This window comes from Protopterus annectens, chromosome 7.part1, assembly GCF_019279795.1.
Source record: "Protopterus annectens isolate FY-2018-M chromosome 7.part1, PAN1.0, whole genome shotgun sequence".
NCBI lineage: Eukaryota > Metazoa > Chordata > Ceratodontiformes > Protopteridae > Protopterus > Protopterus annectens.
Genome location: NC_056740.1, coordinates 523,224,497 through 523,249,222, shown reverse-complemented (window position 1 = coordinate 523,249,222; position 24,726 = coordinate 523,224,497). Strand labels below are relative to the sequence as shown.

The 24,726-nt window shown below is 40.2% G+C and overlaps 1 protein-coding gene across 1 annotated transcript in view; it reads right to left on the bottom strand.

Annotated features, from left to right (window-relative positions):
• PIGB (phosphatidylinositol glycan anchor biosynthesis class B) overlaps positions 1–24,726 on the bottom strand; it is a 369,888-nt gene that overhangs the window by 342,312 nt on the left and 2,850 nt on the right. The window lies entirely within an intron of this gene.

Here is a 24,726-nt window from a genome sequence, read left to right as displayed (position 1 = left end):
ATGCTAGGACAAACTCTAGCTCCTTCATGACCCTAAATAGATAGCCAAGTAAACACCTATGAACATGTGAACCTAACGACCGCAAGGCCTTTTTTAAGCCTAGCCATGCATCCCAAACCTCTCACAAGTTCTGTTACCCTTGATAAGTGTAAGCTTGGGCATGGGAGATTAACCATTTACAGGTTCCCTGTGTCCATTATAGACATAGGTGCCAAACCAGGGATGAATTTCCAGTTTCCCATCCAATTGTCCAAGTTACACTTGAATTGGTTTAGGGAGAAACTCTGGTTCACATGGATGGGGAGCGTGTTCCATAGACAGGGTAGTCTCTGGGATACATACCTATCTCTCCAGCCAGTCCTATTTATATCACAAGCAAGGTTTAAGTCTGTAGAATGGGTAATTCTGCTGCTGTTTGTTTTGTGGATATGCAAGAGGCCATCAGAGTGGGGTCAGACAATGCCCTGTATACCAGGCATATGCGTTAGGCTTGTAAAGGCTCCAGGGCCATTAGCCTAGTACACTCCTATGAACCTATAGATCTCCCCTCAAAAGCCTGTAGGAGACAAAATATAGGGATAGGACCTTGAGGCGATCTGCAGTGGACATTTTACTTGCACCTTGTATTCTTTTAGTGATGAACCTCTGTGGACGTTCCAGTTGTTGGAAATGCCTAGGCAGGTACATACCAACGAGGGCACTGTACTCATTGATGAGGGTAATTGGTTAAAAAATGGATGCATATTTCATTAGTGTTTCCATGGTGTTTTTGGAAGTGTTCCTACATGCACAAATGGTGCCAGCTATGGACTTAGTCCACTGTGTCGAACTGCTGGGGATGTCTAACTGAAACACTTGTGTAGATCAGAGTGTAACGTGTGTGTGCTACATCTTTAAGAAGCATGCGAGGCTGTGCATGCACATATAAATTTCAGACACGTGCAATCCCTTGTGCCCTTTTGTAGAAGCAGCCAGAGAGTGAGCATGTATGATTGAAGTTGTTAGTTTGTATATAAGTTGCTTAAGTCATAGTCAGTAAGCCTCTGTATTGATGTGTTTGTATAGAATAAAGCTGCTTAAACAGAACCCACAAAGACTCTTTTATTCGTGTACCAACACGAAAATGACATGCTGCCAGAACTAAGATGGAAGAAAGAAGAACATTCGGAGCCATGAGATGTATAAATAACAGCAAAGGTAAAACTGAGAGAAAAGAGTACCAACATAATCAGAAAGAATCAAAGGTAATGAGAAATACAAATCGTTTACTCGATGCGAGAGAAGGCAAAAGGGGCATTACAAGGGTGCAAACCGCATTATCAGGCAAGCGTAAAGTACAAAAAAGTTCATTGACTAAAGAAAATGTTTAAAAGTATTTGACAAGAAGATTAACAGTAAAGCACAAAACAAGCATGTTTAAGGCAGAATGAGTGTGTTTAAGGCAGAATTGGGTATGCTTAGAGTAAAACGAGCACAAGAAAAGTATGTTGGGAATAAAAAAGGCTTAAACAAGCAAAACGAACATAGTAAGAAATGAGAAAAAGGGCACAGTAAGCAAAAATAAAGCATGATGACTGTGTTTGGGCAAGGTGCTGTGTTTGGGTATAACTACGACTTTGTTTGTATCAAGGGCATAACTAAAATTATTTGAAGCATCTCAGAGTGTGTAAAAAGTGCTTACAGTGTCTGCTTATTACTGTGTATGTATTTAAAAGGTACCGCCATTTTGGAAATATTTCAGTGTGCCGTATGCAGTCATTTGCAAAGAGCAAATACTTCAAAAGATATTGAATTTTGGGCAACAGAAGTTCGATTTATTCACATTGTCCACTTGCTTGATATACTTCTTGCATTGATAAAGTGTTTCTTACAAAAGATTACAAGAGTATTACAGCACTCGTGAATTATTCAATTGCATCGTAAAGTTCTCGAATGTTTCTTAAAGTGATGACTTTAACAAGTGATTGTGCATGACAGTAGCACCAAATGTTTTGCAAATCAAGTAAGCCTCACATAGTTGTAAAGAAAGGTCACACAAAAAAGCAAGTTGATCAAGTACAGCTTAAACAGTCAGCTTTCAATGCCGATGGTGCATCAGTGCTTGGAGGGAAGGAGTGAAGTGTTTTGTACAGTTCAGATTAATGGAAGATCCACAGAGATCAAGCAGACACTGGGTCAAAACGTAATGTTATATCAGCAGACACATTTGCAAAAGTGAGAATCAACAAACAACTCAATGTAACCAGCAGTGTGAGACTTGTTGGTTATGTAGGTGAAGAAATTCAAACCGAAGGTTCAGTAATACTTTCAAGTTATTTGGCCAAGAACTGTTACAACTTATTATTCTACGTAGTCCGATAACCTGTACAGTCTTTACTGGGTCTCAAAGATAGTTTGAGAATGAATCTGCTTACTTTTCCTAAATAAGTTCATCATGTGAGTACAGTTCCATGTTGCAATTTTTCCAAAGCCATTTTCTCAGAGTATGCTGATGTTTTTGATGACAATTTGGGCAAACTTCCAGTTGTGTATTCCATGAAAGTTAGACCCTGAGATCACTCCAGTAGTCAGAACAGCAAGAAGAGATTGGATAGCAATGTAAAATAAAGTTAAATCTCAGCTGGATAAGATGGGGCAGCAAGGTGTGATTTGTCCAGTCACAGAACCAACAGACTGGGTGTCGTCCATAGTAGCTGCTCACAAAACAGGTTCAGACAAACTCAGAATTTGCATTGATCCTAGAGATTTGAACAAAGCATTAAAAAGACCATAACGTCCAATGCGCACAGTTGAAGACATTGCAGCTCTAATACTGAATGCCACTGTATTTTCTGTTTTGGATGCAAAGAATTCATTTTGGCAAGTGATGCTTGACCGCAAATCCTCATTTCTAACTACTTTTGGTACTCTGTTTGGCAGATACAGATTCCTAAGGATACCATATGGAATAAATTCTGTAAGTGAAGTCTTTCAGCATGCAATGGAACTAATTTTTTCAAGTTATCCTTGTGCCATAGTAGTAGACGATCTATTAGTTGGAGACAGTTGTGAAGCAGACCATGACAGAAACCTCAAGAAAGTTCTAGACAGAGCACGTGAAGTAAACTTAAAGCTCAAGCCTCTGAAGTGCAAATTCAGACTTCCAAAAGTTACATACATAGGTCATTTGTTTACAAACACAGGCTTGAGACCTGACCCGACCAAACAGCAATCCTAGAGATGTCAGCACCAGACAATGTGCAAAGTTTACAGCATTTCCTGGGCATGGTCAACTACTAAATTAATTAAACAGTGAGTTGACAGCACCTTTGAGAGAGCTAACACACAAAAATACTGTATGGTCATGGCTGGATCATCATCGGAAGGCATTTGATGACCTTAAACAGAAAAATGCCACCACACCTATGTTAAGATACTATGATATGAATAAACCAGTTATTCTTTCCTGCGATGCTTCAAAATTTGGTCTTGGCGCAGTTATTCTCCAAGAGGGCAGACCAGTAGCCTATGCATCTAGGACACTAACTCAGACTGAGATGCACTATGCTCTACGCTCAAATTGAGAAAGAGCTTTTGACGATAGTATTCGCAACTTCCAAGTTTCATGATTATATTTATGGTCAAGATATCCAGACTGAAACTGATCATCAACCTCTAGTTACTATTCTAAAGAAGCCTATGCATTCTGCTCCAGCGAGATCACAAAGAATGATGCTCTAGTTGCAAAAGTACAATTTCAAAATGGTCTACACTAAAGGTAAATTGCTCTATTTGGCGGATACCTTATCCAGATCGCCTAGAAATACAACGGAACAGCTTGATGCAGAGAATTTTGACTTTGATGTAATGTCAGTGTGTGATTTTTCTGCCACTAGACTTGATGGGTTGAGAGATCACACTAAGACTGATCCAATTTCACAAAAGCTTAATCACTACATCAATGTTGGATGGCCATCAAAGCAATCAGTGTATCACCTGATCTAGCGCATCACTTTCTTTACAGAGATGAATTGTTGATGGAAGATGTCACTATTTTCAAAGGTCCTAAAACTGTTGTTCCTGCTTCCTTACTGCAAGAATATATTCAGATTTTGCATCGTGGTCACCCAGGTTTATCATTCACTAAGAGAAGTGCAAGAGAATTAGTATTTTGGATTTCATTATCAAAAGGCATTGATAGCATTCTTTCTTCTTGTTCAGTATGTAACAGTACCAGAGCGCACTTGCAAAGAGACACTTCAGCCAAATCCAATTCCTAAACTACCTTGGTCTACAGCAGCAAATGATATCTTTGAGTGGAACAATTAACATTATTAGGTTTTGGTAGACTCTTCTTCGAATTAGTTTGAGACTGATCTGCTACCAAACAACCTCGACAGCTGTTACTACTAAGTTAAAATGTCATTTCTCAGTTCATGGTAATCCTCACAAACTTTTTTCTGACAATGGTACTCAATTCACTAGCCAGTTGTTTCAGAAATTAGCAAAGGAATGGGACTTTGTACATGTCACTAGTAATCCTGAATATCCTCAATCCAATGGTCTAGCTGAACGAGCAGTACAGAGTGCAAAGCAATTACTTGAAAAGTCAAACAAAACGTAACAATACCGATGTATTCTTGAATTTGCTTAATCTCAGAAACATACCTCATGATGATATTCTTGGCTCACCTGCTCAAAGACTACTTTCCAAACAACCTAGAACTACGCTACCCATTTCATCAAGTTTGTTGCAGCCTAAACCCAAGAACAATAATCCATCAAGGCTCAATTTTTTAAAAGTAATATCCAGAAATCTAGTTACGACAGATCGAGCAGATTACTTTGTTCATTGAGGGAAGGAGAGATGGCATGAATTCAAAACAAAAGGTTGATCGAAATGGACAGATTACAGGCATCTGTGCAAAGCCGAGATCCTATTTGGTAAGCTCCAAGGGTGTGGAGTATAGGAGGAACTGCACTCTTTCCTGTAGCAGAATCTTCATCATCATCATTACAATCACAACATTGCATCTGTGATGCAAACTCTAAATCAGAGATGGAGTCAGGCATTATTTCTAAACCAGAATGTGCCCAAAAGTCTGATTTTGTTCCAGAAAGTGATTCGAACATTCCGCAGGTCAACCATTTTACAGAGATTGTCCCAGTTGCTAAATCTAATTCCCAGTTTTATGTCACATGATAGGGACGAGTTTCTAAGTCTAGTGTGGAATACGCAGCAACGTGGACTTGACTGTATGTGTGTGTATATATGTTGTTTATCTTTTCGGCTTTTCCCGGTTAGGGGTCACCACAGCGGAACTCCGGTCTGCTAATGATTGGCAGTAGATTTTTTTATGGTGCCAAGTTGCCAGCCCAACGCCTAACCTTCAGCGAAGGCATGCCCACTCACGCATGTCTTTCGGAGGCCACTCAACCGCGGGGAAGACATGCAGACTCCACACAGAAGGCACTCCAGCCGTGAATCGAACAGGAGAACCTCTTGCTGTGAGGCAACAACGCTACCACTGTACCACCGCGGCTATGTATATATATATATATATATATATATATATATATATATATATATATATATATATACACACACACACACACACACACACACACACACACACACACACACACACACACACACATATATACATACATATACATATATCTGTGTGTGTGTGTGTGTGTGTGGGGGGGTACTTAGTATTTTATAACGCATGTCTATAGATTACCTGCGATTTCTGCATGCTAAATAATCTCATGACAAATAGCATGATCTACTTCTCAAAGAGGGAGAATGTACAGAGTGTAATGTGTGTGTGCTGTATCTTTAAGAAGCATGTGAGGCTGTGTGCATGTATAAATTTGAGACACGTGCAATCCCTTGTGCCATTTTGTAGAAGCAGCCAGAGAGTGAGCGTGTATGATCGCAGTTGTTAGTTTGTATACAAGAAATCATAGTCAGTAAGCCTCTACTGTGATGTGTTTGTATAGAATAAAGCTGCTTAAACAGAACCCACAAAGACTCATTTATTCATGAACCAACACAAAAGCGACAACATGATTACAGCCAATTGGCAGATTTTTTAGAGTGCTATGTACATGATGATTTCATGGTAACTTCAAAACAGTTCCTTGAACATATTCTTAAAGAGCATTTGCCTTCCTTACGCCTTAGTATATCTAATTTAACCACATCTTAAGTGTGTTAACGTACAACCTATAGTTCAATTTGGATGACTTTTTCAAGTTCAGCAGACATCAAATTGTTGCATATTTGACCCAACTGCTTCTGCTCCTCCTTGTCTTCCTCTTCATCAGATTTGGGAGGGGTATACTGGGAGAAGTGAACAGGGAGGAATTATTAAAATTTTGTGACACCACTATAACAAAATCCAATGTTCTAACAACTATTCTGGGTGGGCTTCACATAATAAATTATTTCATTAGGGGTCTGCTCTGGAAGAGTGACCCTTGACTCCAACTACAGCAGATCATTACATTTACATTTCACTGCATGCATTTATTAGGTGCTGCTACAGATATGTCCATGAACATTTTCTGATCTATGTCCAAGTACTGAAGTACTGATATTGCAAGATTACCTTGACATATATCAGCACAGGCTGAATTATAACATTGAAATTAAAAACGCAACTGCTAAGATTCACAACTAAATAAAATTTACTGTATATAAATGTACACAAATTTGGATCCTAGCTCTTCTTCAGTTTTGATTACAGAGGGGCTAAGCCTCAGGAAAATATATTTTCCAGTTTGCATATACAATATTTTTTTGTGGATGCTACAGTTGGTGCAGTTAAATACTTCCTCGCCACACTTGGTTCTGTTGCTCGAGTGCTTTCCTCCTTGACTCTATCTGGTATTTCACTTAAGATTTGTCAGGAAGGCAACCAAAGCAAAGCCCAAAAGGAAAAAGGGGGGAATGGAGGGAGGTACCGAATACTGCAATAGTCACGAGAAAGGCACCTACTGTTGTGGTAAGATTTTACATGACTGTACTATGTCTTTCTAGATCACTGTTGTAGTATTCTTAGCCTTAGGGAGAGTACAAAAGCTCAAGAAAAGGAGTGGGAGGTGGAAGGCTGGGGACAGCCCTCAAGAAACCCATGCAGGGTAGTCTTAGGAAAACCTGTTCTGGCTCTAGAAAGTATTTCCAGTTTATAATGCTTAGTAACGGTATGCACTGAAGGGTGGCCACGGTGGTGCAGAGGTTAGCGTTGTTGCCTCACAGCAAGAGGTTCTCTGGTTCGATCCTCGGCTGGGGTGCCTTCTGTGCAGAGTCTGCATGTCCTCCCTGTGGTCACGTGGGCTTCCTCCGGATGCTTTAGTTTCCTTCCACATCCCAAAGACATGCTGTAGGTGGATTGGACACTCTAAATTTGCCCTAGGCATGACTGCGTGTGCCTTCCGTGGAAGGATGGGTAATGGGCTGGCAACTCGACACCGTAAAAACTCTACTGCCAATCATGGTGATCCGCTGTGGTGACCCCTAACCGGGAAAAGCCAAAAGAAGAAGAAGAGTAATGGTATGCACTGAAGACCAAGTAGCAGCTTCCAGAATGGAACTGTCATTCAAATCCTTGAGGAAAGCACCAGAAGTGACAACAGCCCTAGTGGAATAAGCTCTAACAGTAGTAGACAGACACTTGCCATGCAAAGAATAACAAAAAGGATATGACCTTAGATATTCAGGAGGAGATGGCTTGCTTAGAAATAGCCAAACCCAATGTCCTGGGATGAAAAGAAACAAAAGGCTGGTCAGACATATGAATGGCCTTGGTTTTAACCAAACAATATCTGAGTTGTCTGTGCAAATCCAAGGTATGCAGGACTCTCTCACTAGCAGACTGAGGAGAAGGAAAAGGGAAGGGAGTTGCACCATCTGATTCAAGGACAACTCAAACAGCCTTTGTCATAAAACAATGATTAGTATGAAGGGACACCCTTGTCCCTGAGGGGGGGGGAAGGAGGAATGGCCCACGAGGCCATAAAGTTCAGAAACCCTCAGAACAGAAGTAAGAACAAGCAACAAGACAGTCTTCCAGGTACTGTACTGCAGAAAAGCTGAAATTACAGGCTCAAAAGGAGGCTGGGTTAATTTTTCCAAAACAAAATTATAGTCCCAAGGAGGAGGAATGCCCTTTCCTGGGAGCCCAAGATGCAGAATGCCTTTAAGAAACTGTTTGGCCTCAAAAGAAGAAGCCAAAGGAGGATTCAAGGGCAGACATAGCTGACAAATGGGCCTTGATAGAAGAATAGGCCAAGTCGGACTGGAACAACTCACACAAATAGGAGAAAACCAGAGGGGGCCCCCCACTGAAAAAGGATCCTGGCTATGAGCATAGCAGTACACATAAAATTTTTCCCATTTGGACAAAAGACTTTCTGGTTTCAGGTTTTCTTGCCTCCTATAAAATCCCAAGCACATCCTCAGAAAAAAGGTGACTAAGAGATCAAAACCTTATCATCCACAGTGTCAGTTGAAGAGTGGACAAGTGAGGATGGATGAGTTCCCCTTGTCCTATGAGAGGAGGTCCCACCGATGAGGTAACATGTGGTGACTGCCCTTGGTTAGATGCATTATGAGGGGGAATCAGTGCGGTCTTGGCCAAAAGGGAGTCACTAACAAGATTTTTGGGGAGTCCTGCTGAATTTTCTGGAGGACTCTTGGAAGTAGAGAAAGGGGAGGAAGAGAAACATCCCCTTCCAAGAAAAAGAATGGGCATCAATCTTCCATGCCATAAAGCAGGGAACTCTGGAACATATCCCACTGATGAACCATGTCCAGAAAAACATCTCTGAGAAGCATTCGTCAGGCTTTATTTTGGACCTGCTCAAGGAGTCTGCCACTAGATTGTACTCTGAAGGAATATACACTGCCTGAAGAGTTAACTGACAGCCAGATCACAGGTCTGAGGAGCCATCCTGCAGAGAAGGTAAGACTTTGTGCTCCCCTGCTTGTTGACATACCACTTCACTGTGGTGTTGTTAGTGTAAACCTTCAGAAGGCCTGGAGAGAAATGGGGTGAAAAGTCTGAAGGGGCAGAATCAGGGCTCTCATCTCTTTGACAATATCTGAGTTCTAATGGGGGACAGAGACCTTCAGGTGACCACAGGAAGTCCATTATCCCATGTCTGAAATGTCAGTGAACAGTTCTTGAGGGATAAGAGGCTGAAAGGTTGTGGGTAAGTTGCTAAATCCACCACTCGAATTGACACTTGAGAGAAGGAAGGAGAGGCCCACTGAAATCCAGAGGGTGGCAATGCTGAAGCCAAACTGATTTTGAGGTACCACTGAAAATTCCACATATGCAGTCTGGCAAAAGGAAGCACTGGAATAGACGAGGCCATGAATCTTAGGGCCCGAAGAAACTGACTGAAAGAAAGCTGTCAAGGACAAAACCTTTGTAGGTGGAAGACAGGCCAACATTGGCACTGTCTGAATCCTGCAGCCCAGATACACATACTGGCAGGGAGTCAGGACAGACATTTGAAGATGATAGTGAACCCTGGACTTTGAAGGAGAGCTATGAACTCCACAGCCTGTAACAGGCAACTGGAAGAAGGTGCTTGAAATCAACAGGTCATCTAAATAAAGAAAAATCTGAATGTCCTGGAGCCTTTAAAAGGCAATCATAACAGCTAGGCATGTTGTGAATAGCCTTGGGCAGTAGAGAGGCCAAAGGGCAAAGCAGAGAACTGAAAATGAGAAGAAGAAACATAAAATCTTCCCAAAGAGACAGGGTGAACAACAATATGAATGTAAGCATCCTTCAGATCCAAGGACACCAGAAAAGCCTGGGGCAGCAACAGCGGAAACATGGTTTGAAGAGAAAGCATCTGAAAAAAGAAGAAACCTTGAGAAAGGTGTTGAGCAAGGAGCAATCTAGAATAGGCTTCCAAGTGCCCTCCTTTTGAGGAACCAGAAACATTCTGAAGTAAAATCCCTTTACCACTTGGGAAGGAGGAACAGGCTGAATAGTTCCCTGGTCCACCAGGGACCCAAGAACCTCTGAGAAATGAGGAAGCTGCTCTAGAGGAGGTTCAGGAATCCCTGATGAAAGGTGGAGAGACTTCCACACCATAAAGTAACCCTGATGGATATTGGACAGAACCCAAGAATCTGAGATGATGAGTTGCTAGTTTGGAAGAAAGAGGGAAAGATGAAGGGACAAGTGAACCTGGCTGAGGGTGGAGAAATATGTCAAAGAGAAGCAGGCTTGTCAGAAAAACAAGACTTCTGAGCCACAAGAGCCTGGGAAGACTTTGCAGGAGGTGCTCGCCTACTGCCCTTCCTGCCTTTAGAGGCCTGACAAGGCTGTCCGCGAACAAAGGCAGACCTAATAAGATAGTTTCTCTGGAACTTGGGAATAGGAGACACAAAAATATGTTTAAAGGTCTTGCAAAGATTTAAGTTTTTCTTGAAGAGACAAACATATCAGTAGCAGCAGTCACAAAGAGATTCTTATTATGCAAAGGAGCATTCAGCAACTTGGTCTTAATGTCTTTAGGTAGTGACGAGGCCAAGACTAACAAATCATGACCTACCCAAAGGCAGCAGCTCTCTGGAAGAGGCATCACCACCATCATAGCTGGGACTGACAGAGTGGTGATCCACCTGACAGGGAGAACCCAAAAACAGATAAAGCAGAAGGCTTTCCTTCAGAATCAGGGCATCAGAAATACCCTAATAAGGCTGGACAATCAAGACCAGAGCACATCTGGTCATGCAGGTCTGGTAATTGATGGCCCTAAAGGCCAAAGCAGAAGCAGTATAAACCTTCTTACCAATCCTTTCCATTGCCCTACTGTCCTTATCAAAAGGCAGAGGCTTGGAAGAAGGGCAAAAGACTTGTCAGAGGAGACCAACACTACAGCAGGGTCAGCAGAAGAGCACTTAAATAGGAAATGGCAATCCTCGGGAACCTTATAGAATTTGTCAGGTTTCATAGGAGCATGGGGCTGAGAATCAGGAGTCTTAGAGACAGCTATAAAGGTTCTAACAAAGCAGCCAACACAGGAGGTACTGCAGAAGTTTTAGGACCATCCACTTGAAGCAACTCATAATACCTCTTCTGGATATCAGACAGCTGAGAAGAATCCCACTTAAATTATTCTATTATTCTGGCTACATGTCCCCAATATTTCTCCAAAAGGAGACTTGGGGCTAATGGACTCCTCTTCATCAGAGCCATAAGCCAAAGGAGAAGGCATCTGGGAAAAGCAAGACAAGGACCCTTCATCAAACTCTGAATCTTCATCTGAGAACTCAGGTTCCCTAGGCTTTCTGGAAGGAGCAGAAGTCCAAGGGGGGTAGGAGCAGAAACCCTTTGGGGGGTTTCATGGTCATTAAAGCTTTAAACAGGCCCCAAGTACTCTTGCCATTCACTTTGTGGGTCCTAAAGACGTACAGAAGAATGTTTCTTCCTGGTAGGTACGTTACCTCTAATAAACGCCACAAGTTCTGAACCCTGGCAAGATTCAATAATAGTACCCGGAACCTCTTCCCTGACCAAAATCTGCAGAAACCCTCTAAGGCTCCCAGAGATAATCAACCATGGTTCCTCCTCAATGTCCACAGCAGACATCTGCAAAGCCTCAGAGGAGGTGTCAGTGCATACCAAGATTATATACTCCCTGTTCTGAAGGAGGGATGGGCCTCCTTGAAAGTGACTACATGTACAGATCTGCAAACATGGGACTACACACATATCTAATGAGCTCATGAGACCCAAATGTAGTGAAAGTTTTGAAACATGAGGAGAATAGATCTAAGATGACTTCCCTGCTTAACCTATCAGAAGCATATCGGCATCAAGCAAGGATGGAAATCAAACCAGAAGTAGATAAAAATCAGGCAGCAACTGAATGTGGCAAAAACCAAAAGAAAGAATACAAGGTGAAGGATCAGATGAAAAGGCAAGAAATGTGGAAAATGCATAAATATAGCTGCAAGTATAGAAAACTTCTGGAAGAACCTCATGTTGATCAGGAACGAATGCAGGAATGGTTAAGGAGAGGTGAATTCAAACCAAGAGATGAAAGGTTAATATTGGCGGCTCAAGACATTGGGCTACGTACACGCTGGTTTACAAAGTCCATTGAACATGTGGGAGAAACAGACAAATGTAGGTTTTCTAAAACCGAACTGGAAACAGTCGCACACCTCATTGCTGGTTTTGAGATACTAATGGCAGAAGAACTGTATACTGAAAGGCATAAAAATGTGGCGAGACTGTTGCACTGGGCATTGTGAAAACATTATGAATTGAAGTGGCTGAAAAACACTGGAAACATGAGCCACAAAGCATCATAGAAAATGATGAAGTCTACATCATATGGGGATCACCCACTACCAACAGTTCAAAAGATAGATGCCAGAAAACCAGATACAGTAATCCAAGAAAAGAAGAAAAAAGTAGCATTGATCATTGAAATCGCCACACCCAGTGACTACAGTGTCCTGCGTACAGAGAGACACAAAGTCATAAAATATCAGGATCTGCAAGCAGAAATGAGGGCAATGTGGAAGAAGGAAATACAGATAGTTACAACAGTAGTAAGAGCAGCAGGTCTTATAAAAAAAAAAAAAAAAAAAAAAGAGTCTACAATCATAGATACGCTACCTGCAGTAATTTTACTAATGTTTATGGGACTTTGACCCACCACAGCACTGCTAAATCAGCTTTCTTGGGACCTTGTCATATGCTTTCTCAAAGTCTAGGAATGCCCAGTTGGTCTCTTTCCTTATTTCAGCTTCTTCTCAACTATCTGTCTTAATGGAAACATGAGGGCAGCTGTGCTACATCCTGATCTGAATCCGAACTGCTCATCTCCCATCTTACTTTTTAGTACTCTACATATTCGTTTACCAATCACCCTCTCCAGAACTTTCATGCAGTGACAGGAGTTTGATGCTTCTCAACTGTCCACGGTTGTGGATGTCCCCTTGGTTTTTGTACACTGGCACAAGTATGCATATTCTCTAGTCATCTGGTATACAACTTTCTCACCATAATGCAATGAGTATCCTCCGGAGCTATTTCTCTCCCATCACAACCATCTTGATCACACCTGCCGTGATCTCATTTGGGCCTGCTGTTTTCCATGAATTCATTTTGTTTAGTGCTGTCCTTACTTCTTCTAAGGTAGGCTCCTCCTCTTCTTTCATGATAGACTGTTTCTGGGGCAATACAACTTCTGTGGGATTTTCTTCATTTAGAAGCTGCTGAAAGTACTCCTTCCATCTACCATCGATTTACTGTGGGCCTGATAGCAGGTTGCTGCTGGCATCCCTTACAAAGGGTGTCCATCTTCTTCATCTCTCTATCTTTGCTTTGCAGTCTGATGAGAGTTTCTTTCTGCCATCTATCAAGTCACTTTCCAGAAGCTGCCTCTGATGATTTGTTCTTTACTACTGCAACTCCCCTATTATCCTCTTTGTTAGCCAACCAGTATTCTTTCTTAGCCAGGTCTGTCTTTTCCATCTCCCACTTTTTCCTGCACTTTTTTTTCTTTTGATGACTTCCTGGACTTCTGCATTCCACCACCGGCTTTCTTTATGTAACTTATTTCCATTCCTGGCTGTGAAACATACCTGCTCTGTAGTCCTCACACATGTTGTTTTGAGGCACTGACATTCTTTTTCAACTCCACTAATTTCCTCTTGTTTCTGAGATGCTAGAGTCCTGAGGAATTCCTTAAACTCTTGTACTTTCTCTCCAGTCAATGCCCAGGTCTTCAACCTAGTCTATGTTAACCTTAGAGCCTTCTCTGACCATTACTTGTAACTGATTGTGGCTTATGCTGTTGGCCAATTATTTCACTGGGGAGGGCTTTGCAATCACGGATTCTATTCCCAGTGCCCTTTACTCATTAGGAAGAAGTCCACCAGAGGAAGTCTACCCAAGTTACATGGTGGCTACTCTTGTATGTGATCTTGTAAATGTCTCTCATTGCTGAATCATCAAGTCATCTGCCAGACAGAAGTCTAGAATGGCCCCCTTTATTTATTTTACCCCACCCATATGGACCAATGCAGTCCTCATATCCTGTTCTCCCTGTCCAGGAATGCGCACTGAGGTCACCAGTTATCATCACCAACTCGTGCTGTTCTACTCTGTCTAGTACGTCTTGCAACTGCTGTCTGAATGCACTATTTTCCTTGTTATCACAACCCTGCTGTGGGGCACAGGCTGAGATTATGAATACTGCCCTATCTTTTAACTGTTGTCTGACTGCAATCAGTCTATCACTAACTCTTATGATGACACCCCCCCACTGTCTTCTGAAGCCTCTCCCTCACTCCACTTCCGATATCATTTCTAGTTATGTAGTAGACTCTGGTCCCCAAGCCAAGTCACTTTACTGCACTGCCCTTCCATCTTATTTCCTGGATGGGTAGGATGTCTACTCTCCTCCTTACCATCATGTCATCCAGGTCTAAGCTCAGTCTTGTCAGTGGACCTAACTGAGTGTAGCAATCCTTAGTTCATGTTTGGCAGGTTGACTGGTTTTACATCCAGCTTTTTCTCAACAGAGCTATCCCAGGTAACCCAAGCTGGGCAGCTGGACTCTGGCTGGCCAGTAGCTCATTGACTATTATGGCAGGTACACACTGGCCAACAGGGACACGTAAACCCTTTCCACCATTAGCATGGGTCACTGGCATAAGTCGGAGTAGGCTGGGTCCCCTACCCACTTATCATTGGTAAATACCAAAAACCATTTGGTGATATTAGTCAATACAACCAAATTACCTACACCCAATATTTTACACCATTGAGTGGCTAGCTCTGACACAGAGCACAGTCTGTGATTTATGTTCTCCTACCTTGAGAATACTGGACACCATAGTTGATGCCCAAAGTGGATGGCCTATACAACTCTTCTCCCTACAGGGCACCATCTAGAGTGTATGCTGCTGCCACCAGCTCCACTTTTGGGGGAGTTTGAAATGGGAGGAATCCCTTAGAAACCCAGTGAGAACATGCAAACACCACACAGGCATTGGCAGGATGTCATGAAGATCTTAACCATTATAATATCTCAGAGCTTTAATGAAATGTGTAAATATTGTAGAAATAATACATGAATGTATCAGGCGTAAAAGCATATTCTGGAACAGTCAGTTGTTGTTGTTGTGTCTTTCGGCTTTTCCCGGTTAGGTGTCGCCACAGCGGAACTCCGGTCCGCTAATGATTAGCAGTTGATTCTGGAACAGTCAGTATTAACTAAAAAAGGGTACTCTTTTTGAATACTATCTTTACTAATTGTTTTTGCTTGCACTGCTTTTACCTACTCTAACAATGACCTCTGCTTACCTAGTTATGACTTTAGCCATTTTAAAATGAATATCTTGGGTATTGTACAACATACTGTATCCTGTCTATATGATCATGTTTCTCATTTTCTCTTGTTGCTCCTTTTTGAACTTGGGTCATGGCAAAAGGGGTTAATGGACCAGGACATCTACCTGGTTAATAAACAGGAATGACTAAATCTTTTTTCTGTCTTAGGCATTCAAAACATTATTCCAAAATACAGAAGGTCTCTAGATTAATTCCTCAAAAGCCATTCCATTAAAAGTCATGCTGAAAGGAAAAGAAATAGTGCAATACCGATTTCAATTACTTTCACCTTCCATCCCGCCCCTAGACTTCTAATCAAACCTTTCCACTCTGCCTACAGCACTCATTCCATGTACCACATTCCTCCCCCTCAACAACTACCTATTACCACCATATCTTATGCTTGCTCCTACCACGATTTTACTTTAATAAAACAACTGTTAAAGCTTTCAAATCTTAATGTTTGGCGCTCTTAACACAGGCTCTGCCAGTGCTGAAAATGTTCATATTTTTATCTCCCAAAGCTTGTTAGAACTTGCCTAACCATACCAGTTAAATATTCTATGCAGTTTTGCCAAAGCACAATTGTCCTTGATGTATGGAAATCATACCTCCAATTAAAAATAAAAGAAATACAACTGAAGCCTTCAGGCCAGTCATACTACTACTAACTATAGGGAAAAAAAACACACACAATTTGTTTATAGCCAAAGCCCATGTAAACAAATAGGATTTTTATTCAGCCACAGCATGGAATCCAGCTTTGCTACATCAAAATCACTATTATATTGACTGTCACATATCCCATCTACACAAATACAAAGGCAGAGCAACAAACACTAATTTTGTAGACCTAAAATGGGCACCTAGAAATGTAAATAATCAAATATTAATGAACAATTTCACACACGAACATGCTGCAAGATTTCCATAAGCTGGTTCACAAACTATTTCAACAACAGAGCCTTTGCTACAAAACTCAACAACACAACATCTTTAAAGAGCACCCTCATCTGCTGGTGTCCCTCAAGGCTCTGTTCTTGGCCCATGTCTATACATCAGTCTTATAAAATCCCTTACCAACAACTTCAAAGCTGCTTAATTTAATTTTCTATGCAAGATCATATAATGGTTTTCTTTAAAAGTACCCAGCCTAATACCGAATATCTTCTACAAAAGGAGATAAACACCCTTGTAAAGCAGTACTGTGATGGCCCCTAATAACAAAAAAAAAGATCTTCAAAACACCCAAATGAAAAATTAAACAAGCAAGCAAGCAAAACACCAACTTCTAATCACAGATTTCCATTGAACTTCTATGGAAAAATTTAGTCAGTGTTAAGGCTAGAAGCTAAATATCCCTCCTGTGCATATTATCACGAGTGATCAAAGCTACCAAAACGTCTGTATACACTGCAAAATTACCAGATTACTAGCTAAAAAGTAGATTAGGGACTGTTAAGAAATTCTTTGAATATGATCTAACTTTGTTCACCAAGCTTTCCTTCCAATATAACATGTATATAAACCACAGCCAATCAGATATACTATTTAATAACCCAAGCAGGCCTATAAAAAGGAATCGCTGTACTTCCACGGCCAGCATTAACTAGATCACAATAGACCTTAAGGCTACGTTTCTCTGTAACCATAAAACACAATCTTCTCTAGTCACAGCACTGCCCTTCTCAGTATGTAATATATGTCAGTCTCTCTCCAGTTGTCATTATATGTGCAAATCACATCACTATTTTAATGATGTAACAAGTTCACCTTGCCAGGCTTAAATATACTTTCTCCAGACAACATCACTATTCTGAATCTTAAAACCTTTAGGGATTCCCTCCATACTGTTTTCACTAAAAAAGAAAAAAAATCAACTTGCAATGTGTTTCTAAACTTCTCACTGTGCTATTCAGACTCCTGAATTTCAAACTTCTTTCTCCCTTTTGTATTATTTCACTTGTCTTTCAGCTCTCAAATCAATACATGCCAATTCCTAGATTCATTTACTCCTAGCACAATATATTTTAATCTTACATGCAAAAACAGTTTACATCTTCATTAAAGGTAGTGTAATTCTTCGCTAAACAAAACAACATTCCAGATGCACCTGACATTTCCAAATGGTGTTCTTTAACTGCAGTACTGCTAACCATACAATATTTCCATTATTACAGCAGTGAAAATAATGTCTCCGAATTTGTAAAGGTCTTCACAGCTGTTCAGACACACGTACACCTGCAGATGTGAACTTCCTGTTACCTGTAAAATATGTCTAGCAATACCATACAGCACTTGTATACAAGGTATACAATGAAGATAAACTGCAAAATGGCAGTTTTGTATTCTGGAATTCTGTGTTATACAACATCAGTAATGTTTTATTACTAAACATCTTCCGTGTACTATTCCTTTTGGTACAAGTCATCACTAAAAAGGGTCCTCCAATCAACCCATCTACCCCAGAAACAAATGAATCTATAAAACAAAACAAATATATAAACAAAAGTCAGATATCTGAAAGGTGTGGCAATCTATTCCTTTCTCACTTTTAAAACCTCAACTCTATTCATCCCATATTATGCCCACTGTTGAATATAATGGACCTTTCAGTATGTGCCTCACCAAGAACGTAAACTAGCTTGACAGACCTCAGTTTCCTTACTAAAATAATCTCAGGTCTCATTAGCCATAGCTGCTCTGATAAAATTAAAAACAAAGACCCCTCTACAAAGTGATATACAAATTCATGAGGAGTGATCTCTGCTTAGCTTTCCCATGCTACATATGGCCCAATACTCTGAATCCCTTCATCTAAGTGGAACAAGTGGTAAATCAAACACCTTTTCTAGAGACCTAAACCTAAACTATCACATCAACAATACTAAATGGTGTGACATACACATAACCCAATGTATCCCCAGTTTCTGGGACAGGCTGCCTTTAACCGTTAATCAGATTACTTCCCTAGTAACCATTAAACCCAGTCTGAATGAATAGATGGGTGATCAGAGATTTTCACCAGGGATATATGGAGAAAGTCTGCTTATAATGAGGGATACTGCCTCCCACCAGTACTGGGTGATGCAGCCAAGTATCTCTGTGTTTTCCTTCGGCCGCCAGCTTAGTAAGAAACTATGATCCCTATTTTCATGCAATAGTGACCAAGACAATTTATCTCATTACACTTGGAGCTCTCTTAAGCCATAGCCTGAGAAGTGGCTATGTTCCAGCACAGTGAACAGCAACAGTAATCGCTTTGCACAAAAGGGGTCCATTAACCAACCTGGGAACTATAGACCCATCAGCGTAACCAGCCTTATCTGCAAGGAAGTGGAAACAATAATCATGGACTTTATCAACAGCAACATTGGTGACCTTCAAACTCTTGACCCAACCCAGTCTGGCTTTGTTAAGGGTAGATTATGCTTGTTAAACTTGGTAGGACTTCTTTCAGAATGTCACCAAAGCCCTGGATGAAGGTAAGACAATGCATACCACCCATCTTAACCTAGCAAATGCTTTTGACACAGTTCCCCACTCAGGCAGCTGGGGATTAACCCTTACATCACTAGATAGCTAGCCAACTGTCTCACTGACATAACTCACATCGTTAAAGTTGTGGACTCCACCTCTACCAGCAGACCAGTCACCAGTGGCACATCAAAAGGATCTGTACTGGGCACGTTACTGTTTTGAATCTATTTTTCATAAGTTCAGGCCAAAGCAGATGGCATGTGGCTTACCAAGTTTGCCGATGATTGCAAATTTTAACATACTATAAAAGGGGCTAACACAAATGATTGGTGCCAAAGCCACAGACTAAAAATAACATAAAAAAGTGCATTATTATCCTCTTTGGCAAACAGGAATATCCTGCTAATTACAGTATTGACAGTACTCTCCCTAAGCTCAAACGCAGTGGTGTGAGACTTGGGAACTCAGGTTGATAGAAACCTAAACCTCGATCTACAGTGCACATTTCATAAGTAAGGGCATAACATCCAGGTCTAAGGATGTTATAACTCCACTGTACTCAACCCTCATTAAACCACTAATTGAGTACAATGCCTCCTTTTGCATGTATCTCATCAGAAACCTGCAGCAGCTGGAGAGACCACTGAGTTCTCACAAGGAAAATTCAGGGCCTCCTAACCATGTCTTACGTAGACAAACAAAGCCCTGTCACTGCAATCTGTATCTTATAGGCTACTGAAATGTGAATTGTGCCTAGCCTACAGGGCTGTCTATGACCCTGCCCTAACAGAAATGCTGCACATCCACAAATCAAATGGGACAAGTGTCACTCGCTACAAGTGTCACTCGCTTAAGGGATCTTAACCTAGTCTGTGACATCAAAAGAACATGCTGGAGAGACACACAGGTCTCCCAGAGATTGCCGCTTGTTTGGAATAGACTCCCAAATCAAGTTAGGCAGAGCTCCTTACTGATCATATTCAAGTGTAACCTGGACAATTGGATGGTAGACAGCAAATTCACCCCGGGGGTAGCACCCATGTCCCTTATAGACAGAGGTAGTTGGTGCTGACCTTAGGCATGCTCTGCTAATAACACTCATCTATCTAAGGTCATTTGGGGTAACTCTGGTAAAATATGGCTAAGATTGTCAGAATAACTTGGGTATAACGTGGCTAGGCTTATAAGAGCTCTAGTGCCATTAGCCTAGTAACCTCCAATGAACCTATGAACAGGTAATGAAATATCTGTATCAGCTGTTACAATTAAAACCATAAATACCATAATGGAATTTTTTAAAGAACAATTTATCTCTCTGAGAATCTTTTTCAGTTTACCCATTCAGTAATGGTTTGGGCTCACATCTCAGAAAGCAAAGTCATATATTATACATAAAGAAGGCTGCCTAACAGATTCAAGAAATTATCAGCCATTATTTTATGTATGTTGAACAAGGAAGCCAGACAAGTAATTAACAGGAATTTGTCCTTTGGGGCAACACCACAAATAAATATCACTGAAGACCAAGTTCTGTGAAGATTAATTTCATATTTTCCCCCATTAATTTGTGACTATAGAGTTAGTACATATACCTCACGTGGTGACTGCATCTCCTCCCACCTGGAAAATACGGGGGGGGCTTGTGATTCACTGAAAACGGGTTTTGGTGATATTTATATGCGGTATCAGACAAATTACTTTTTATGGATCAAGAGAAACCTATTCAGCAATGTCATAAAAATTTAGTGAGCAACTTGAAAAAGCCCAACTTATATAAGATTAAATTACAAAAAATCAATATGGTTTACTGTAAACATTTCACCCTTAAAGAATACGAGTGGCTACTTTTAAAAACAGTGAATCATCCCAGTCATAGTGTCATCTTGAAAAAAATAACTGAATATCAACTGTGAAGTGAGCACAGAACAGTTAAAGAACTTATTTAAAATGGATTGCGTCAATGACAGTGATCCATTAGAGATCATTTTCTGGTTAGTTTTATAATTCATTACTAAAACAATACACAAGTTCAGCATAAAATTCCAAAAGTCAGGGTAAATGACCACTGATGAATCTCTTGTTACTCGAGATTTATCAGACTGTGCAAAACTAGAATGTGTGCACAGACTATATACCAATTACATTCAGCAGCTATTTAGCTCAAAGTTCTGAGTATAGACTAATCTTTAGAGCTGTTCTCAAAACCTTGTAAGTCCCAAGTGACAAGCTTTACTTTTACTTTATGTTGATTACCAGGAATAATTCATTGGTATTTGAACTTGCCCCCCCCACCCCAATCAGTATTCACTTCACTATACCCTTCCACATTTAAATTCCTAAAAAATAACATCACTAATTCTACAAAGAGAGGATTTCATACCCCAAAATTGGTGAAGTCTCTGGAATAACTTACAGCTGGTACTAAGTGACAGCAGTTCAGGTTTATTTCTCAAAACACAGTAAGATAATTTAATATTTCACACAAAGTATACCTCAATGCACTGGATTGGAACATAATATTTCTGAATACTTTGGACTCTGTGCTATTATATAACTTTGACTTTAAATATAACCACTGTATATTGTTCAGTGTAGTAGCATTTTTACTGGTTAAGTCACAAAAAATGACTCCAACTACTGTACATTGTCTAAACTAACTATAATTACTAAAACATATCCTTTCTCATCAACACTGCTTTTGCACTCTTTGTGGAGGTCTTAAAATTCTTCTAATCTGTACACATTTTTGCCAGCAAAATTCAGTGCACAAACTTGAATTTGATGTGAATGCATCTCCGACAATGCAATTCATGCTTGTATAATCCCTACCACTCACTTTCTAATAAGCAGCTGGGGAAAGCTAATGGTCAAAAATAGAGACCAAGAGTTTCTGACGGAACATCAACATATCTTGATACAGAAGTTACATCCAACAGGAAAGAATAAAATGCAAAAAAACAAAGCTCTTCTTGGAATATCACTTAGCAAGAACTCATGAACCAAACACTGTGAAAAAATTATTTTGTGCAAGATTTTACATGAAAATCCCCAAGTCCTCTGTGAATGTATTATTATTACTTATTCCAAACCATATTCATGTTGCTCTACATGCAGGGGGTTGTGGGCTCGTCTTTTAGTAAACACTTAAATAATTCTTTAGAAACTGGATGAAGTGGAAGTAATGTGCATTCTGTATTTAACAAACATTCACATTTGAATGTTTTGAAAATCACCAGTCTGCTCTAAAGTTGAACATACAAACATTCCTGGCCCAAATATAAACAGCAGACTGATAATTCTGCAATATCAAGAAATGTAGGAGACAAAAGTTTCTCAAAATAAAGAACTTAACTTATGAAGTGATACAGTCCATAGACTTGGCTTGGTGACCAAGTTTAAGGCCTAGTGGCCTTCAAAGTGCTTGAGGCCCTGGATCTGATGTTGGTATTCACAGCTGATCACTTAGTAATCTAGTTCTTTCTTGAAATGTGTTTGTTTAATTGAATGGGAGACTTATTCCCTAGACTTTATGGGTCTTTAATCTATGGAGTTATGCTTTCTGGTATGGTTGATATTTTTTATTCACTATGAATGTCCTCTAGCTCAGGTCAATTGGGGGTGTATTCTGAGCAAAAGGGTTCAAAAAGTAAGAGATCCTTTAATGCTCTGCACATTGAGCATAGTTCTCCTCTTAGAAGCAAAAAGAGGCACAGAAGAGAGTTGCTGCAGTCTTTGGTTAAAAGACAAACTTTTAGGCCCTTTGATTCTCTGTCTGAGGAATATTCAATAGATGGAAGTGTGAGCACATTACAGAAAGGGGTACAATATTTTATAACTGGTCTGATAAGAGCTGTATACAGGGAGACAATTACTTCCCTGGCATGTCTCTCGAATCCATGGAGGACAAAATGTGGGCAATTCCATGAGCTTTGTGGATGGTAGCAATTACCTGGGTATCGAATTAATGGTCATTGTCTATAAAGACTGAATATCTTTCATTATCTTGTCAACTACAGTCGTTACTCATCATTATATACAAAGCTGGGAGAGGTTGATGAATGCCACAATCCCACACTTTTTGACACCAAAAGCAAGGTCATTTCTACAGTGTATAATGCTAACAGCCATATAAAGGGGCATGGTATCAATGGGGTAAAAAAAAAAAAATTCCTATCTTCCAAGATTGTAGTTATTTGCATGGTCAACCAGAAAATGGGGTCAGTTTTCACATCTGAGAAATGCATTACAAAAATGACTGACCCCATAATACAGTCTTGATGGACTCCACTGTTGACAAGTGAGGGTGATGATAGGATTTGTCTTATTCTTGTGTATAATCATATAGCCAATTGTGGACTCATGATATTAAGACTTTGTATTAGGTTTGTTATTCTTATTTATGTTAGCTCAAAGAGAACAGATAATGGTGGTATAGGCACATGTGCAGAAAAGCAGAAGATGATGTGATGAAGAAGATTTGGAACAGACAGGAAGAAGCTAAGAGGGAAGCAGTGGTTGGATTGTGTGACAAAAGATCCACGACAGTCAGGTATCAGTGCCAAATAAGGCAAGAGTGTGGCATCGAATCGAGAGATGGCAACAGTTAACATGACACACCGAACCCAAGTAGAAAAATAGGAAAAGGGAGCTGCTGTTGATGATTCTTATTTACTTGTTTACTGGACTAGTGCATTGATAAACACTGACCATTTTCACACACAGCTCAGGTGAGACACATTTTTAAAAGAAGACATTAAAGAATTCAAGTGTTTCTAGAACAATACCCAGCACCCAGAATATGCAATACATATAAGGTATGAAGATAAAAGATAATACAAAATATATAGTTCATAACATGGAAAAACTATTTATATAATATTATTTACTAATTATATAACAGTTGAAATATTGCAAAATGTTATTTATATATCGTACTTTTAAGCAAACACACAGGGGAACTATGGGTGAAGTGAAGAAGACAGATGATGTATCAGACACATACAGGTAATGTGACATCTCTGGAAGCAGGAGCACTGGGCTTCCTTGAGATGGATTTAAGTTAGGGTCATAGGAGAGTTCTATGATAGAGTGATGAACTTTAGCCACAGCAAGGTAAACTGCATGGCTAGATAGATAAGCCTTCATCCAGAGGGATGGCCCCAATCTTGAAGAATTTATGAGGTTAAGCATACAAGGTATACCTTTGACAAAAATACACTAGATTAGATAATAGAATAGGAGGTTTCCAGAACCTGCCTGATTAAGTTTGAAGGTGATGCTGCCAATCACCTTGCACAATACGCTGTAAAGCTGATCATTCCAAAAACACTCAGGTCTGTAGAAGGGATTCCCTCATGGACTGTAACATCAGCAATCTACTTTCAGATATTATAGCCCAGTTTTGATGTTGTATTAACAATGTGCTTGAGGGAGCATAGTAGACTTTTTCTGACTGTACAAATTATTTATTTTTTTTTGTATTTCATCTGGCTCTCTGGAACTAATTTTTGTGCTAATGGCAGAAACGACCAATTTGGTTGCAACTTTGAAAGGGACTGTATTGCAGATAAGACAACTGGTTGGATTTTCCTTTGTGGCATAAAATAATTTGCTCCAAATCTGCACGCCAGTGATAATTACATTTGTTTAGTACTTTTATGGTGATACCATTTTCCCACACACATTATTCCTTCTACCCTTTCCTTAGTCAGGAGTGTGACAGTGCTGATGTTAAAGGACAGCTACACTTTAAACACAACACATCCTTTCCCCAGAGTATGTTTAACTTACTACAGTATGATTCCCATTCTCTCACATATTAAAAAACTAAGAAATAGCTGCTGCTTCCCTTCTGTGTTTTTTTCTGTCCTAGTCAGCCTGC